Source organism: Vulpes lagopus, chromosome 6 (genome assembly GCF_018345385.1).
Source record: "Vulpes lagopus strain Blue_001 chromosome 6, ASM1834538v1, whole genome shotgun sequence".
Classification (NCBI taxonomy): Eukaryota; Metazoa; Chordata; class Mammalia; order Carnivora; family Canidae; genus Vulpes; species Vulpes lagopus.
This window is the reverse complement of record NC_054829.1, coordinates 104294127-104311205: the sequence shown is the minus strand read 5'-3', so window position 1 is coordinate 104311205 and position 17079 is coordinate 104294127. Positions and strand designations below refer to the sequence as shown.

General features: G+C 43.5%; 2 protein-coding genes across 5 annotated transcripts in view; one reads left to right on the top strand and one right to left on the bottom strand.

Annotated features, from left to right (window-relative positions):
- Positions 1 to 10742, bottom strand: part of SGMS2 (sphingomyelin synthase 2) — a 91401-nt gene extending 80659 nt beyond the window's left edge. For 2 of the 4 annotated variants that reach the window (XM_041760021.1, XM_041760020.1), the window contains exon 1: positions 9145 to 10742. The gene's annotated coding sequence lies outside the window, so the exon portion shown is untranslated. Of the gene's footprint in view, positions 1 to 8695; positions 9062 to 9144 lie in introns of those variants that run through there. The other 2 variants (XM_041760017.1, XM_041760019.1) reach the window with 1 other exon arrangement.
- The window catches only part of PAPSS1 (3'-phosphoadenosine 5'-phosphosulfate synthase 1), a 185037-nt gene continuing 175949 nt past the window's right edge, over positions 7992 to 17079 (top strand). Inside the window, exon 1 of the mRNA XM_041760016.1 lies at positions 7992 to 8405. The gene's annotated coding sequence lies outside the window, so the exon portion shown is untranslated. The remainder of the gene's footprint in view (positions 8406 to 17079) is intronic.

Sequence of the window (17079 nt, the reverse complement as noted above, 5' to 3'; positions counted from 1 at the left end):
AAATGCAGATTGTTCTGGTAATTCTATTAGTCTCCTTTTGCTACGGTAACAAGTTACCAAAAATTTAGTGGCTTAAACAACACACATTTATTTTCTTACAGTTCTGGAGGTCAGAAGTACAAAATGAGTTGCACTGGGCTAGAATCCAAGTGTCAGCAGGGCTGCATTCCTTTTTGGAGGCCACAGGGAGAATCTTTCCCTGCCTTTCCAGCTCCTAGAAACTGCATACATTCCTTGGCTCGTGGCGCCCCCCCTTCCATCTTCAAAGCCAGCAATGGTCCTCTGAGTTTTTTCAACTCAAAGTTCTACTAGTTCTGACCCTCTGGTTCTGACTCTTGTGCTTCTCTTTTTCACTGTGTCCAACCTGATAATCCAGGTGAATCTCTGCATAGTAACATCAGCAGATGAGCAACCTTAATTCCCTCTTGCCATATAATATAAGGGATACACAGATTCTGGGGATTAGGATGTGAAACCTTTGAGGGGCCATTTTTCTGCCTTCCACCATCTCCAATACTAATTGGAAAACAGTCAATGAAACCTCACATGTACAAGCTACTCTCCCCCAGAAGGACTCTCAACTATTTTATAATAGGTGAAAGCTCTAAAACTTAAAAAATAAGTATCATTAGAGTAGCAGGTATAAGACTGCAGATCATCTTCTTGCTGAGCTGAGTGCACCAATCAGGGAAATGGAAGAATTCACCTCTTTCCCAGACTCAGCACCAAACCTGACCAAACACTCAGGAATTTTCAGAGAAAAACATTTGAGGGGCGTCTGGGTGGCTCAAGTACGTTAAGCATCTGCCTTCAGCTCAGGTCACAATCTCGGGGTTCTGGGATCGAGCCCTGCGTTGGGCTCCCTGCTCAGTGGGAAGTCTGCTTCTCCCTCTCCCTCTGCCCCCCCCCCAATAAATAAAATCTTAAAAAAAGAAGATTGACAATACCACATTGAAAATTAAGCATCACCATCTTTCAATATCGATACTGAAATATAGGACTTGGTTTAATCCTCCACATGGTAAATCACAGGGATTTGATAGCATGTTTGGACAGGTGTGATGTTTAAGTTGTGAGATACATCCTAGATTCTACAACCAACAGTTTGGTGGTTTGACTCTGCGGCCAAACTGTCTGCTTTCAAAACCCAACTCTGCCTTGTACCAGCTGTGTGACCTTAGGCAAGTGACTTAATCTTTCTGTCTTGAAAGGGCATCTTTAAAATGGGGACAATAAAATGCACCTCAGAGTGTCTGGAGGAGAAGTAAATAAGTTATAAGTGCTCAGAAAAAAATCCTGGCAAATACTGAGTGCTTTAAGTGTTTGGTAAATACAATTTTAAGTGTTCCTTCTTGCTGCTTATAACTGGCCAATCACTATATTCCATTATTAGTGTATTTTTCAGCACTAATCAATCCATCAAAGAGGATATATTCCTATACACACACACATATAATTTAATAAAAACAATACCCTCTCTTACTATTAAAGTTTGGTAGCTACTGGGGTGGTCACAACTGGACCTTAAACAACTTGCAGAACAAATGCAAATATCAGAAAACACTAGCAGCTGTGTGAAATAAACCGTCTCAGGGCCTCCTAAAGAAAGACTCACAGCATCGGGGAAGACAGTGGGGTCTGTGATTCTTAATGGCCCCAGGCATTTTCTGGGACAGTGGTGTTCATGGTACAATACCCCTCAGAAGGCTGAGCTCTGTAAGGCACAGTAACAGTTGTGCTACATTAACGCTCGCAGCATCTGCTGAGAGGGCTGGCATATTGTGATTGCTGCTTTGAAAGCTTTTCAGCATTCACAGCTGATGTTATACACTTCTTACGAAAGTTCTTGAATTCAATGGCAGTGTACAAACAACTTCAATGATTTTATTTTAACCCCCATAAGAAGGATGAGGGAAGGGTAAAGGACAGGACCCTACCAATATAGGCATGATGTGACAAATGGCTATTCTATTATAAAAGAAATAAGAAATCATTTGATTTTTGAGATAATCAGATTGAACATTTTGTTTTAAAAGTTAGAGATGTAGCCTGTATGTAATAAATAAATAAATAAATAAATAAATAAATAAATAAATAAATAAATAAATAATGAAAGCTAAGCCATTGAGTAGGTATATGAACCAAGCATTACCCTCAGTGTTTTACTCACAAAGTTCCATAGGTCTTATGGTCACCTTATGAAGTAAATATTTTATTCCCTTTTTACAGCCAGGAAATGGAGGTTCATCTAAGGAAGCTGCCCAAGGTCACCTAGTGGGGAGCAGGGGTGTTGGGACCCACAACATCCCACTTCCTCCCCGATGAGTGTGTCTTTCTTTAGGAAGCCCTGAGACCTTATATTTCATACAGCTGCTACTGTTTTCTCAGATTTGCATTTGCCCAGGTGGGCCTAACCCTATGTGTGTTCATCCCTCTGGCTACTTCATGATCTTAAAGCAGCACAGACCAGATAAGTATCCCAGAAGATGGGGTAGTAAACATACAATCCCATGTAAAAGCATATTATCCGCCCCCAAACTGCCATATCTTCAAAGTCAGTGGGAAGATTACAGAAAGTCTTGAGGGATATCAGGCAGTGCATGGCAATAGAATCATCTGGCCCTCACTTCAAACCCTTGCTCTACTTCCTACCAGCTCTGCAGTCTTGAGTATGTTAACCTTTCTAAAAATGGTTTCCCTACCTCCACAGTGGAGAGCGCACAGTTTCTATTTTGCAGGTCAGTCTGAAGATGAAGAGAGGTTCTAATGTAGATTTTAAAATACTATCTCAGAGTCTCTCCCATTATTTAACCATTACTATTTTACCGGATTACCTCCGGCTTCTGGGTGTGATAAAGCTTGGAGGACCAGTTCTGTTTTAAAGGTTTGGCTTCATGGTCAACTACTGCCACAAGCATTTTCCTGAGAGGTCTCCACTTCTCTTTGGAGATGGACTGCCATCTAAAGGTATGCCTCCAAGGCACCTCAATTAGTTAAGTGGTCCATGATCCAAAACTATGTATTCTTGCTTTGCCCCACTTCTCTACCCCTAAATGAAAACTCATTCCTTTACATTTTATGTAGATGTTAGATCAGAATTACCTATTTAAAGTAATTCTTAACCCTGTCCAGTGGAGTGTGTGTTAAGAGGTGTCTTCCCAGGATGGATCTCATCAGTGGAACAGGCCAAAGAAGGCCTCTGACATACGTTTTCACGCCGGCCAGGCCAGCCCCTCCAGGATCACACAGGACCCCAGTTTCAAGAGGAGGAGCCAATCCCCAGTAGCCTCAGGATTGGGTATGATCCTCCAGAGGGCATAGAGTTGCCTCTGGCACATTCCCATCCTTGCTTCTGCAGTGGTCTTTCTGCCTTCAGGGCTCCTCCTCCTTTCAGTTCCTTCCTATTTGTGAAAAAGCTTTTCAAGAGTTTAATTCTTGGGGATCCCTGGGTGGCTCAGCGGTTTAGCGCCTGCCTTTGGCCCAGGATGTGATTCTGGAGTCCCAGGATCTAGTCCCCCATCAGGCTCCCTGCATGTAGCCTGCTTCTCCCTCTGCCTGTCTCTGCCTCTCACTCTGTGTCTCTCATGAATAAATAAATAAAATCTTAAAAAAAAAGTTTAATTCTTATCATGTATTTTACATTTCTAATCATCTTAATAAAAAGAGGTAATTAAATTCCAGGGGGTAGACACACATCCCCCAATTCTCCATAAATAGGATACGTCTAGTTCCACAGCTTCAGTTGGATAGCAATTTGCCTTTATTCAGCTACTCATTGAGACTTTCTAGAAGTGAGTACTGCTAGGATAAACATAAGAGTCAAAGATGCTGGAAGGTGGGTATCTCACTTCCTTCTCAAGTCTGCCTAAAGCTAGCCCTGACAACCGGGCAGCTTTTTTTCCACAGGTGAAAGGTATCACATAAATGAACCTCGTCGCAAGCACTACCAGAGAAGTGATATTTACCTGAAGGGGCCCTTCCAGACTCTTTCACCTGATATGACTTTTAGTAGCTGGCTGTCTTTTCTGCCACTCTTGCTTTGAATTTGTTACCTTTCATTTCCTTTCATCCCCTCCTCTTTAACAATTTCCATATGTGGTTTTATTCTTTTTTTTTTTTTTTTTTTTTACCAGTATGGAGGGGTATATTGAAAGAAAAGATGTACATACAGAACACTCAATCCATTTGGTGCTTCTTTTTAAAAAAAAATCTATGTGCCAAGTTTGGTTTGAAAGTCTTAAGTGATGTGATCAAACTAACAAAACTGTACACCTGAATCTTAAATGAGAAGCAAATCATCAAATTAGAGTTTGGTAATAGGGAAAACCAATCCGCAAATAACAGCTTATCCCTTTGTACACTTGAGCACAAGTGGGAGACGGGGCAGCGGAGAGGAAGGATAGAGGGAGACAGCAAAGCAGACACCTTGCTGAGCAGAGAGCCTGATGTGTGGCTCAGTCCCAGAACCCAGGGATCATGACCTGAGCCTAAGACAGATGCTTAACTGATTGAACCACCCAGGCACCCTCCCTTTTATACTTTCATTCTATTACCTGTTTCTTTACATTCTGCTTTAAATTACAAATTGTTGTTAGCAATTAATAAATAGAACTAAGTTTCTGTACAAAGAAGGTAAACTGACCACTACTCATAATCCAACATCCTTTATCAAAACCGTGAGGATAAAGCAACCAGCCCTGGAAATGGAAATACAAACCCAAACCAAATTTAAATTTTGACTCAGGGTAGCAAAGAGGGTATGATATTATAATAAAACTTGAGGATCCTTAAATGAAGAAATGCTTTATACCTATAATGGAAATTTATTGCACTTCCATTAAATCAACCCCAAAATGTCTTACCAATGATATGCTTTTCAAGAGATCAAACAACAAACGCATAAGGTTTTTAAAAAGGTGACCTATTTAAAAGTGATGGAGCTTGGTCTAAACCTAGTGTAGTTATAAATCTGCTAAATGCAATGTCTGAAGTTTTTAATTTGTCCATCTTACTAGGTACTCAAGAGGCAAACTGTAGAAGAATTTCTTTTAGAGAGCTACCTGGCAAAATTAGCATTCCTCCATTCTGCTCTATTTGCCCACAAAAGTTTAGATTTATGGCTAAGAACAAAATACAAGGCCAAATATCTCTTTAAGAAAGCCTGTGTGTTCTGTTTTCATCAGATAAATCCCTTGCGTAATGAGCTACTGACCTATTGTGCAGCTCCACAGAGAATGTTGATCCTATTGCTGAAATCGTATGAGAAACACTAAAGGAACACAAATTCAAACTTACATTTTAAAGTTTTCTAATTCTGAGTAAGAATGGTAAAAAAAAAAAAAAAAAGGCAACTACTTTAAACATTATAATTCATTTTTAAAAAGATTTTATTTATTCATGAAAGACACACACACAGAGAGGCAGAGACTTAGGCAGAGGGAGAAGCAGGCTCCCGGTGGGAAGCCCGATGTGGAACTCGATCCCAGGACCCTGGGATCACGACCTGAGCCAAAGGCAGATGCTCAACCACTGAGCCACCTAGGTGCCCTATAATTCACTTTTTAAAATGCAAAATTACTAAAATCATCATGGATATACACTTAGATATAGCTAGAAGGATATTTACTGCAGAGTTGCTTAAAATAGTAAAACTGAAAACAAACTGTCCCAAAACAAGGGCCTGGATAAGTTGGGATGCAGCCATATAATAGAGAACTATAAAAGCTGCTGTATAGGAGTATTTTAGTGATAAAGATGTCCATATCTGGATGAAAAAAAAACAAGTTAGAAAACAGTGTGTAGGAAACAAACTCAGTTATGTAGAGAATGACTTTCTAGCAGTGCAGCTTCAGAAAAGTTATTTCTCCAAATCAGTGTTCTTAATACATCTTAGCTTTCTGTGTCATATGTTTTTACAGAGGTGAAAAAGAATTTGAGGATAGAACATTAAGTGATTTTCTGGGTGACTGCTGGTTTGTTTAATCTGTACTTTTAAACTTCCATAAGTAATATACTACTTATTATATGGGGAAAATGTAATAAGTTGGAATATTCTCACACAGTGATTATCTTCTCAAAAATCTACCACAGTGCTTTGCTCACAGTAAATAAATGTTGGCTTAGCTGAATTTACCCTTCAGATTACATTTAAGCAAGTTTGTTCTGGGGTTCATTTAGATTATTTTAATGGGGGCATCTGGTTGGCTCAGTTGGTTAAGTGTCTGCCTTCGGCTCAGTTCATGATCCCAGAGTCCTGGGATCAAGCCCCGTATTAGGCTCACTGCTCAGTGAGGAGTCTGCTTCACCCTCTCTTTATGCCTTTCCCCCTAGCTTGTACTCTCCCACTCGCTCATGCTTGCTTGCTCTTTCTTTCTCTCAAATAAATAAAATCTTTAAAAACACACTTTTCTTAATGGTCTAACTTATCTCTAATATTTTTATTGGGCAAAGCAAGGCATATTTGCATTGTTCAGCCTCATAAGAATGTATGAGCCCCAATTCAGGACTCATTGTAAAGCCACTAGATCTTGTGTTACCAGTAGGAGGCAGCTTACAGGAGGGAGCCTACTCACTTCTGGTTTCCTCCCAAGTCCCCATCCTTTCCGCCTTTTTCCTTCCCCCCCCCCCCCCATCATCAAGGTGAGGGGCGCTCTCTACTGGACTGGAAGCTTCAAGGACAGTTACAAAATCTTCATGTTAGCATCACTAGTACCTACTGTAGTGGCTAGAATATAGTAGCTTCTCACTAAATGTTTAACAACCGAATGAAGTGAATAAATGTCTGATAGTTCAGGTTAGAGGCTTCAATTCCTCCATAAGAGAACTAAGTAAAGGTGGGTAGGCTACTCTCATCCAAAACTATCTAAAATTCTCAGTAATTGTCACTTTCTCCCAAAAAAACCCTCAAAGTATCACTTCTTTAAAAAAGAAAGTTCCCATTTGTATTCCATTGTATATTTTAATAGATGTAAGATTATTTCTATTTTGCCCCATATTTTGTTTAAAGTCCTCCCCAATTTCCAGAGTTTAAGTCACTTGCTCAAATACGGCAAGTAAGTTACCACCCAGATAGCCTCAGGCCTCCTGGATTCCAAAGCCCCCAAGACCTTTCCACATCAGATGGTGTTAAAAACCTGTGACCTTTAACCCTAAAAGCTGTTGTAGATATGGTTAAGAACAAATCTTTCCAATAACAGCCAAGCAAATACTTCCTATCCTTCCAAATAGTTCCTCGGGCTTTTGTAAGATCCCAGGAGAAGAGAAACTGAGGCCAGGAGGCAGCAACCCAAATGTGTCCTGTATTTCCCTCCAGGTTCCTAAGTCAACCGGCTTTACTTAAAAATGAAAACTAAAGAAACCAAATTAAATATTAACTTGTAAAACAACACTTCAACCAGAAGACTACTGTGAGGTAAGACAAGGGACAAATCAAGGAAAGGACTATAAAAAGGAAATTCTGCACTGCCTACTTGGAGGAAAAAAAAAAAAAAAAGGTTAAGGTTAGAGTTTTCCATCTGTCCAGTCTTCCTGCAAATTCTAGGATTGTCACTTTTCACTGGTTGCTCTGACTCAGTTTAAACAGCAATCGACAGTTCCAGTGAAACGGGGTGGCAACCAAAAGCCTTTCAGGTATCCACAACGAAATGCTTAACTTCCTGAAGATCCAAGGAACTTGCCAAAGGATTTCCCAGGCTGAAGCTCAGCCCACCAGGTTTATAGGCAGGAAATTTTGTGGACATTAATTGGTTGTCACCCATGCCAGCTCTGGAATACACCATTATTTATATGTAAACAGTTACAATTTGTTGGGGTCTGCTTTGTGCCAGACACTATGAGGGTAATGAGGGTTTTAAAGCGAGAGAGACCTATCGTCTGTAGTTACGGTCCCATTTTACTGAGTCAATGTTTAACAGAACTTAGAACCTACCGTTAATAGATGAGACTAAGAGTGACGCCAAGGATTTGCAAAGTTCACATTCAAAATCCATGCCCAACCTAGAGTCACTGCACAGTCGAAGCTCTTCAAAATGTAGCATAAACGTCAAAACGTTTTGAGGTCATATTAGAGCAGACAAGATGAAACGGAAGAACGGCAAAGATTGAAAATAGAAATAAAAGATTACAGCACATCCGAGTTGTTCCAAGAGGTGGCCGCGGGTTACTGACGGCGATCCGGATCTGGGAGGGGCAGACGGGTCCATGCCCACCCACCCGCGCGGAGAAGCCAACCCTCCCTTTTCCTTGAGCGGCGTGGCTCGGGGATGCCAAGGTTTGAGGGTGGGCAGCCCAGGGCTGGACTACTGCTGTTCACACCTCGTCAGTAAGTGGCTCTCGGAAGAGAGCAAGACCGTCCCTCCTCCACCTTCTGAACTTCAGTCCTGCCCTCCCGAGTGGCTCTGGACAAGGTATGGTTTAATCTGGGTCCTTTCCACGCCAGGACCGAGTTACCCCGAAAAATGGTTGCAAATGAATGAGACGAAAGCTCAGCGCAAGGAGACTCAGCCACACATCCAACCCCCTCCCGGGCAACACCGACCAAGGATGCCCTGCGGCGGGCGGGGCGCGCGGGGGCCGAATTAGAGCCACGTCCGCGCTCGCCACCCACCTGCCCCCTCCCCGCGCGGCCCGGCGCGCGCTCCTCTGCCCCGGCCCCCCCCACCTCCGGGTCCCTCCGGCCCCTCCGGGCGCTCCTTACCGCTCCCAGCTGGGGCTCCCGCCGCTGCCAGCCCGGCGGCACCGGCTCCCAGGCGGGGACTCGGCCGGGGGACGGAGCCCGCCGCCGCAGCCACCCCCGCCCCCCGCACCGAAGCCGCTAGAAAGTTTGCTGGGGGGTCCGTCCGCGCGCGCCGCGGCCCCGCTCCCCCGCTGCCTCCCGCGGCCTCCCGCTGCCTCCCGCGGCCGCCGCCCCCGAGGCCGCTGCCCGCGGCGCTGCAGCACGGCCGGGCTCGGCGGCCGAGGACGGCTCCGTGCGCGCCGAGGGCGGGGTCTCCCGGCCCGCTCGGCCCGCGGCGCGGCGCGGCGCGGCGCTCGGTGTTTACCGCGGCCCGGCAGCCCGCTCTCCCCGCCCGCCGCCCTGCGCGCTCCTGACATCATTCATTCTCTCACACCCTCGCCCGCCCACTCCGTGTCCAAACAGTGACTCACCCGGCCGGTGGCGGCAGCGCCCGCTCCCGCTGCCGGGGCCGTCCGAGGCGCCGAGCGGAGCTCGACAAACCGGTGCGACTTCTTAAGGAGAAACCCCAGCCGACCCTCCCCGGGCTCAGCCACTAAAGGTGCAGGGAAGGAGGGGCTTGGAGGCAGGGCCGACTGGCTCCCGGCGGAGAGCCCCAGGGCCCGGAGCAGACCTCCTGCACCCGTGGCCGAGCTCAATCTGGGGAAAGTTCCTTGGGTGCCACCCCCGGCAACTTTTAAGGATGCGGCCGGGAAGGGATCACCCTCCCCCCCCCCCCCGCGCCCACACCTTGCCTTATTCAGGAACTGCTTCCTGACGTGGGCGTGGGTGGGCTTGGGGACGTCAGCGGTTATTCCAAGGGTGTTCGCCCAGGCCTGCGTCGCAGAGGTGGGGTTCCAAACCTCCCGGGGTGGCCTGGCAGGGTTAGTCCGCTGCATGGCTAACTCTAGGTGTGAGCGGGAAGGGTGCTCCAAGTTAATGAGGCTAATAATACTTTCCCTTCGGTGACTAACTACCATGTCATTCGTCCTGCTAATTGATTTGCTTCTCTTTAAGGACAAGCGACCGTAACCAAAATAAACAGTTGAAAGAGTAGTTCTTTGCTCAAGTGAACGTTGCGCTCTTCCGCAGCTTTTGGAGCACAGGGCGCTGGGGCCTGTGGTTTCTTTGATGAGCTCAGCAGTTATGTTTTTAGAAGGGTGTTGCCTTCTTAAAAAATGGTCAAGGCTCTAGGTTTCTTGGAGTTGCTATTCATACACCTGCTGGGCAGTTTTCAAAGTAAACAAGGTCAGTCTCAGATTCTAACTAGGATGAATTAGAATGTGGCCAAACCTTGATTGAATTTAAATGACGATTATTTTATGTTTGTTTTCTACTTCTGGACAGGGTAATGATTGGTAATGATTAGAATTTGGACAGGCTTGTGGGTGATTCTATATAATAAAACAAAAATAATCCAGAGGCATCTCTAGGTGCCTATTGCAGAAATCATGAAAGTAAACAACCCTTTATCTATGGTAATTAAAAACCACTATAATGAAAAAATATGCAGGGCAGTACCAAAGCACATAAGTATAAGAGGCCACAACAGAAGTTTCCCCCAAAAGAAGAGGCTCCCAAAATTAATCAAAGGTTTGGCATCACTGTGGTGAAAATGCACTTATTTAAAGCTACAGAAAAGTAAGGGGCACCTGAGTGGCTCAGTCGGTTCAGCCTTCCAACTCTGGTTTCAGCTCAGGTCATGGTCTAGGGGTTGTGGGATGGAGCTCCTCCTCTGCTCAGTTCTTCTCAGGGAGTCTGCTTGAGAGTCTCTCTCCTTCTCCCTCTGCTTCTGCCAATGCCCTGTTCTCTCTTTTTCTCTCTCAAATAAATAAATCTTAAAAAAAAAAAAAAAAAAACTACAGAAAGGTAAGAACCCAGACGAGAACACCAACAATTGAAGTTTATTTTCCTTGGGTTCATCTTTCCTTTTCAGTAGGAGTTCATGTTCAATTTTACAAAGCCTAGGCATCTTGCCCAGAGGACAATAGCAAATAGATTGGTTTGCTGGGATGCAGTCAAAGTAAATGGATGTTCAAACCAACATTTTTTTTTGTAGAGAATCACAGACCTAATCAGAAGCTTGAATATCCTGTCCGTTGGTAACACAAAGGGACTGCATTCTAATGCACAGCCACAGGCAAGTTTGGGTGAATATTCTATAAGGTTCAAGTATTTGGACGTTATGGAGAGAAGTATAAATAAAGTTTTCTACAGTTCTCAAAAAATGATGTTGTGGGCTTTTGGGCCTATGCACAAGGATGAAATAAAAAAGGTCAGAACAAAGCCTGACATCCTGCTGTCTTACTATATGAAGTAAATCTTGCAGCTCCATCTGGGGAGGGCCCCTCTTTGTATGGAAGGCTGTTTTTTGTTGTGTTGTTGTTTTGTTTTGTTTTCTTTTAAAAGATTTACTTATTTATTCATGAGAGACACAGACTGAAGGAGAGAGAGGCAGAGACATAGGCAGAGGGAGAAGCAGGCTCTCCCCAGGAGCCCGATGCAGAACTCGATCCTGGATCCCAGGATCATGACCTAAGCCAAAGGTTCACCCAACTGCTGAACCACTGAGCATCCCATGTATGGAAGGCTGTTTAATGGATAGTTCTGGATTTGTGGTTATTAATGTGCCTTGGTTTAAATATTATGAAATAAATAATTAGGTCATTTTATTATTCATTTAAATATTCTCCAGTAAATGTAATGGTATAATTGTGATTGAGTTGCATGAGCTTTTTACATTTTATTCATTGTTAACATATGAGAAAGCAAGTTATTCATCTTAATTTCTATGTTGTGAAAAATAGTAACTTGTCCTTCTCACAGAAAGAGATTTTTTTTTAACTTTTTGTTCTTACAATGTATCAAAGTTTCCTAAGTACTAGATTTAGTCACCTTCCAAAAATTATAGTTGCTGAATGCTCTACGGGAAGGAAAGAGCTGGCCAGCGTGTTCTTGTCAATTTTTTCTAAACCAATGCATGGTGTAAATATCATTTTATAGATATTTCTTTGTTATGATAAAACATACTGATTGTTACAGAAACATTTGTAGTACTTAACTCCTTATAATAACTCCTACTTTGGACATAACCTAAATAATTGACTCAATCAACAATGGTTATTGAGTTCCTACTTTGTGCCCATGCTGCTTATCTAAGAATCACCATGTGCATCTTCTAAACATCAGTCTCACAATGGAAAGTTTTCTTTAAAAATTTTTGCATAAGAATGTTTATTGCAGCATTATTTATGATTTTTTCCAGGGTCCAGTGTAGTGCCTGGCATGTAGTATTCAATGAGTGAAATAAACAAATGAACAAAACAAACCAATAGTGAAGTAACTCCATGCTATGGGAGGCAATAAAATATGTAGGCAATAAAATAAAATAATCCCATAGGCTCTGACTTTAGAAAACTGTCCTTGTTGGGATGCGTGGGTGGCACAATTGGTTAAGTGTCTGACTCTTGATTTTGGCTCAGGTCATGATCTCAGGGTTGTGAGATCAAGCCCAGGGTTGGGCTCTGTGCTCACCACAGGGTCTGCTTAAAATTCTCTCTCCCTCTGCCTCTCCTGTTGGTGTATGTGCTCTCTATCTGAAATAAATCAAGGAAGGAAGGAAGGAAGGAAGGAAGGAAGGAAGGAAGGAAGGAAGGAAGGGAAGAAAGAAAGAAGAAAAAGAAAGAAAGAAAGAAAGAAAGAAAGAAAGAAAGAAAGAAAGAAAGAAAGAAAGAAAAAGAAAGAAAGAAAAACTGTCCTTATTAGTGACAAATATAAGCAGTGAAGGAGCAGAGGGAAAATACACACGGCAGACACACACCTTTTTTGGCAAACACCACTCCCATGAAAAAAATCCAGAACCAAACTATATTACCTCTTGACAATGAGATACAGAAGGGCAGAGTGTGAAGAAGAAACCTGTACTTTTGGACTATTTTTCTATGAAAACCTGTATTATTTTTGAAATTAAAAATAGCAACATAAGCAACATTAGAACTTAAGAAGACAGTACTAGGAGTTCATGACATAGGAGGTTTATAGTCTCATTGGAGAGACAATGATAGCCAGAACAACTAGAGAATAAGGCTGTTCACCCTCTGGATTTGGAATTTAGATGCTCATTTTTGCCAGGCCCATCCAGACCAAACACTTATGATTTATTGAGTACTTATTATATGCCAGGGACTAAGCTGTATTATCTCATTTAATCCTTTAACCAATGATATGAGGTAGGTACTCAAAATCCCCTCCTCTTCATAGGAGGTAACCAAAGATAAGAGAGATTATTATTCTCCTAAGATCACATTGAAGTAAGTGATATCACTAGGGCATAAAACCAGTACTTCTGGCTTCAAAGAGCATAGTGTTTGTTTGTTTGTTTGTTGTTTGTTTGTTTGTTTTGAGAGAGAGAGAGCACAAGGGCACATGCATGGGGAGGGAGGGCAGAGGGAGAGGGAGAAGCAGACTCCCTGATGAGCACAGAAAGCCCAATGTGGGGCTCCATCCTGGAATGCTGAGACCATGACATAAGTGGAACTGGAGATATAAATTTTAGAATAGTCAGCATGGGAAAGATAATGAGTAAGCCACTGGGAAAAAAATGAGACGGCCTGGAAATAGGGTCCAGAGTAAAAAGGGAAGAGGTCCAAGAAAGGGCCCAACATTAAAGGGTTGGCAAAGGAGAACACTGCAGATGGGCCTGAAAACACAAAACTGGGGGGGTGGGGAACTAGGAGAATGAAGTGTTAAGGAAATTGAGGAGGAACAGCTCCTCAACCACAGAAGGGAAAAGGGCAAAAAAGCAGCATGGGAATCACGTTTGTAGACTGCTTCTAGGAAGTTAAAATTCTTGCTCTCCATGCTTCCATTTTTCTGTGAGTTTGGAGGTGTGTATCAGTTTTTACTTGCTGCTGTAACAAATTACAAACTTACTAGCTTGAAACAACACAAGGTATTAGCTCACCATTCTGCAGGTCAGTAGTCCTCCAGATTCTGCTGGTTTCTCAGCTCTGGGTTTCACCGGGACTGAAATCAAGGTGTCGACAAGCAGGGCTCTTATCAGTAGGCTCTGGCAAACTTCCAGATCCATTCAGGCTGTTAGCAGAATCCAGTTCCCTCTCGCTTCAGGATCAAGGTCTCTGTGTTGCTCTGCTGGCTGTCAACTGGGAGCCACCTTTGACAGCTAGAGGCTGTCCCAGAGCCAGCTAGAGGCTGTCCCAGAGCCAGCAACGGAGTGTGGAATCCTTCTCACAACTGGAATCTTTCTGACTTCTCGTCCTGCTGCATCTCTTTGCCTCAGCTAGAGAAATTTCCCTGCTTTTAAAGGACTTGTGTGACTACGTTGGGCCCACCTGGATAATTCAAGCTACTCTTTCTATAGTAAAGCCCATAATGTTAATCACATCTACAAAGTCCCTTTTGCCATGTGACCTAACATGTTCCAGGAATTAGTGTGTGGACATCTCTGGGGGCCCATTCTGCAGACCACAAGGTGACATCGTCAACTGAGAGTAAGGAAGTGGGAGCGGTGGGTGGTTTTAGAAAGAATGAAAACAGTTTAAAGTAGTCACACTGAAGAATAAGAATATGAAGTGACTAGGGGCGCCTGGGTGGCTCAACCTGTTAAGCATCTGCCTTCGGCTCAGGTCAGGATCCTGGAGTCCTGGAACCGAGCCCCGCCTTGGGCTCCCTGCTCAGCAGAGGAGTCTGCTTCTCTCTCTCCCTCTGCTCCTCACCCTGTTCCTTCTCTCTCTTGCTCACTCTCTCTCAAATAAATAAAATCTTTTATTTAATTTTTTAAATATTTTTTTGATTATTTATTTATTTATTTATTTATTTATTTTTAATTCGTGAGAGACACACACACACACAGAGAGAGAGAGAGAGAGAGGCAGAGACACAGGCAGATGGAGAAGCAGGCTCTATGCAGGAAGCCCGATGCGGGACTTGATCCCAGGACTCCAGGATCATGCCCTGGGTGGAAGGCAGGCTCTAAACCACTGAGCCATCCAGGCGTCCCTAAATAAAATCTTTTTAAAAAGGGACATTAACTAGAAAAAACATAAATTTGGGAGATGGTACTGAAGACTGAAGTCATGGCCCTAGTGGTATAAGAATGTCCTTCTCTAGCAGTGCTCAAACACGGGGCACCAGCAGGCATAATGGGGGTGGTAGATGGGATAGACAGGAGGGAGGGAGTCTAGGACAGTGTCGATGAAGTAATGGATTAGGGAATAAAAGATGGTCAAGGAGAAAAGCAAAAGGAGGAGGGGGCTGATGGATAAGGGAAAAGTAAATGGATTTGTAGCCTGGAGATCCTGTAGACATTACAGAAATGGGAACTAGGGGAAAGAGAGAAGAATTTGGAAACACAGGAGATTGGGTGGTGAGATTTATGAACTACTTATCTGAGCAGTTTGTGCAATGGCAGGACCTGAAATGTGGGTGGATGAGGTGGAGGGAAGAAGAGAAATTGTTGAGGGCACTAGAAGAACAATTCTCATGGATGCTGAAGTTACCCAGAATGAGGGCCAGACAAGGGGCAGAAAAGATGACAGTAAATAAGGTGCCAAGCAATTAATAATGAGTTGAATGAGGAAAGAAAGAAGATAGTATAGAAGATGTGAATGCCTCAAATGAGCAGGGCACTTTATGAAAGCCTGGCATAAACTCAGTCCAGAAGTATCTCTAGAAATCAAAGAGACACAGACCCTGCTTTTCAACTTCAAGGTACATAGAGTATGAGAAGATAATTGGATATCTTTGACAGGCTGCAGGGAAAGCATATCCCCAGATTGCAGTTAAGGCCAAAAAATACAAGGGATATTTAGAGACACAATTGAGCAGATAGGAGAATTTGTGGTCATAAAGTAGGAATTTCAAAGGTTATAGGAGTAGGGTGTAGGGAGCCATGGGTAGATTCAGGGAGATCAGGGAAAATCACAGAGTATTTTTTTTTTTCACAGAGTATTATAGAAATAAGTATATGGAAATATGTATGGAGATGGAAGAGGCAGGTGAGTGGGGTGGGGTAGGTTTTCTCCCTAAACTCACCCCCCTCCCTACCTTTTCTGGAGGGGACAGCTTGATCTTTTCCCAAAGCCAGGGCAGTAAAAGGTAGTCTTGTGTAATATAACTAAAGGCTGAAGAGGAGACCTACTTATTTAGCATAATAGAATTCAGGAGATATATCAAGCAGAGATTAATCTCAGTGCAAATGTTCTCATTTTGTATTGGCTGTCCCATTCAGAGGCCAAATTACTATGAGAATCCCTCCTCCTCTCCTTTTCCTCTCTTAGGATCCAAAATCCACTAACTGGCCCCTAACTACCTGCACTTAGATATGCTTGACAGTGAATGACAAATTGTGACAATGTTTTGGGAATAGGCAGGAGAAAATAGGTTTAAAGTTCTGAACAGCTCTCTTTGAGGAAGAAAAAGAGAAAGATCCAGTAGGGGTAGAGGTTGGGGGGCCATGCTTTACTGGTCAAGATAGGAAGCCACGGAGTCAATTAGGATAGTGCGCAGCTGTGGATGGATCAGGTGTGGAAAGGGAATAAATTGATGGGGCTGAAGAAAACAGTACGGAGTCCTCTCCCAGTACCACTCAGGAGAATCTTGAAATAGAGTATTTCGACCAGAAGTAAGGGCAGGTCTAATTTCTGGGGTCTGGGCTAATGTAGAGATTGCTTTGTTTTTACTGTATGCCACTCACTTCTACCATAAAGGGGTAAGTGTTGGGACTACATGAGAAATGGCAGAGAGTTCTGAGAGTCTCCTGGAGGGTAGTGGGAACAAGTGCCTTAGAAAAACACAGCAACAGCAGCAGCAGCAAAAAATGATGACAGTGACTTGATTCATAAGAATCATCATCATGTGAAGCCCCCACCCATGACTTAATCCATCTTCAGGGGAGGGATTCCAGACATCATTTTAAGTCAGTGCCTGAAATGATTTTTTAAAAATTTTATTTATTTGAGAATGAGAGAGCACAAACCGGGGGGAGAGACAGAGGGAGAGGGAGAAGCAGGCACCCCAACTGAGCAGTGAGCGCAATGTGGGGCTCGATTTCAGGACCCTGTGATCGTGACCTGAGCCCAAGGCAGACACTTAACCAACTGAGCCACCCAGGCATCCCACCTTAGATAATTCTAATGTTGAGAAAAAATTGGACAATTTCAGCCCAAGGCAAGGATTCTCTACCTTTTTTTCCTATATTGTTGAGCAAATTACACTCTTCCTAAAGAAATACTAATTTTAAATCTGGCATCATGCCATCTTGGAAGGGACTATCGGAATCACAAGGCAGGCTAGGGTTAGGTAAGAGGCAGAGGGAGAAGGGAGGTTGGGCTTTAGCTTTAACCAGCTTT